This window comes from Primulina huaijiensis, chromosome 4 (assembly GCF_012295235.1).
Source record: "Primulina huaijiensis isolate GDHJ02 chromosome 4, ASM1229523v2, whole genome shotgun sequence".
In the NCBI taxonomy this organism is placed as follows: Eukaryota; Viridiplantae; Streptophyta; class Magnoliopsida; order Lamiales; family Gesneriaceae; genus Primulina; species Primulina huaijiensis.
In genome coordinates, this window is record NC_133309.1 from 11,358,761 (window position 1) to 11,361,154 (window position 2,394).

At 27.5% G+C, this 2,394-nt stretch overlaps 1 non-coding gene across 1 annotated transcript; it reads right to left on the bottom strand.

The window, feature by feature from the left end:
- Positions 1 to 1,685: 1,685 nt before the first annotated feature.
- Positions 1,686 to 1,796, bottom strand: LOC140975975 (small nucleolar RNA R71). The gene has a single exon (XR_012175111.1). It is a non-coding gene; the product is annotated as a small nucleolar RNA R71 (small nucleolar RNA).
- Between the last annotated feature and the right edge of the window lie 598 nt (positions 1,797 to 2,394).

Consider the following 2,394-nt stretch of genomic DNA (forward strand, 5'->3'; position numbering starts at 1 on the left):
CAACTACATGACATTAATAAAATTTTTGACCTTTTTCTCATTTGGCCTATAAATAGAGGCCCTCTGGTAGCTTGAGAATCATTCTATCTCATTGTAAAATATAGTGTGAGCGTGTATAAAAGTTCTAAGTTCCAATATATTTTCATTTTCCAAATTATGAGTGATGTTTTTATTGTTGATAAAAAGTAAGTTCATGGAAGCTAAATCTATTTTGTCAAGGTGAATAGGATGAATTCTTGGTGAAGTAAGATTGTTTATATTTTGTATTTTTTTTCTTTATTTCTTTTCATTTTGCTAATTTCTTTTTATTGTAGGTATAAAAATGAATTATTTGTTGTTATCAATTTACATCAAATGCTTGAGACCATTGAAGTGGTTATCTTGATTTGTTGTTTAATTTTGATACAATAAATATTCAATCAATTATTATTGTTATATTATATATATATATATATATAATTATATCATATATTTCATTTAGACGATAGCGTGGCTCTGCCGGTTATTCTAAATGAAATATTATGATTTAATACAAACTTTTACTTTCTGCATCTAACATTTACTTTATCGCAACTAAGTTTTACTTTCCGCATCTAACATTTACTTTATCGCAACTAACTTTTACTTTCCGCAACTAACTTATTAAATCATATATTTCATTTAGGCAATAGCGTGGCTCTGTCGGTTGTTCTAAATGAAATATCATGATTTAATTTAACATTTATTTTATGCAGTTATATATTTATATAGTTATATATATAATCATAGTTACCATATATAAAATATCGGTGAATTCGGTATTTTCTATAGTGGGAACTATATTATATTAGGTGTGTATTTAAATATTTAATTTTCTTGGAACCATTATTTATGGTGGTTTCTTTTGTTTTACTTCTAGTTAAACAATATTGCATAAACCAAGAATAAATCTTGAGCCTTGACAAAATTTATAATTTGTAAACTTCGTTCTTGCATTTGGTAATCTATAAATTAATAAATTTAAACTTAAAATAACCTCTCTGTGGATCGATCTCGTACTTACGAAATATATTACTTGCAGACAACCTACACTTGGGTGAATTATAATTTAAGTAGTAGCAAGTTTTTGGCGCCGTTGCCGGGGAGGTATAAATTAAGTTTATATTTGTTAATTATGTTTTATTTATAAGTATTGTGTTGTTTTTTTTTTGTATGAGTATTTGGAGTCGAAAAAAAAGTGGTAGACTTATTCGAGTATCTGAAAATAATTTAAACATGGATGATAATTCAAATAATCAAGATAATGATAACAATAATAACAATAATAATAATAATAATCAAGAACATGATCAATTAAGAACACTTAGGCACCATATGAACCCTATTAGAACTAGTGCCCCATCTTGTTTAGTTTTTCCTCCTGATGCATCTAATTTCAACTTTAAACCTCAAATTATTCAACTTTTACCAAATTTTCATGGCTTAGATTCTGAAAATCCATATTTACATCTAAGAGAATTTGAGGAAGTTTGTAACACTTATAATGATCAAAATTGTAGCATGGATATAGTTCGATTAAAGCTTTTCCCTTTTTCTTTAAAAGATAAAGCTAAAACATGGCTACAAAATTTGAGATCAAGTTCAATAAGATCATGGGAAGAAATGCAACAACAATTTCTCAAAAAGTTTTTTCCTTCCCATAGAACAAACTCTTTTAAAAGACAAATTACTACTTTTTCTCAAAAACAAGGAGAAACATTTTATCAATGTTGGGATAGATATAAAGAATTACTTAATACATGCCCACATCATGGTTTTGAAACATGGAGAATAGTTTCTCACTTTTATGAAGGTCTAATACCTAAAGATAGGCAAATGATAGAATTCATGTGTAATGGAACTTTTGAAGATAAAAACCCAAATGAAGCTATGGAGTATTTGGATTCATTAGCAGAAAATGCTCAAAATTGGGATAATATAGGCACAATAGAACCACCAACAACTAAAATCAATAATTCAACAAATGGGGGTGGTATCTATAATCTTAAAGATGATATAGATATTCAAGCTAAACTTGCATCTTTAGCAAGAAAAATTGAGTCATTAGAAATGAAAAAGAGTGGTCAATTAAAAAGTATTCAAGAAATTGTTTGTCATATATGTGATACACATGATCATGCTACAAAAGATTGTCCAACATTACCTTCATTTAAAGAATGTCTCCATGAACAAGCAAATTATGTTAACAATTATAAAAAACCAATACTAGATCCTTTTTCAACATCATATAATCCTGGATGGAAAAATCATCCTAATTTTAGTTGGAGGAATGATAATAATGCACAACCCTCACAACAATAATTTCAAAATAACCAAAATCATCAAGGCTATATTCCTTATGTTACACCTCCAAGA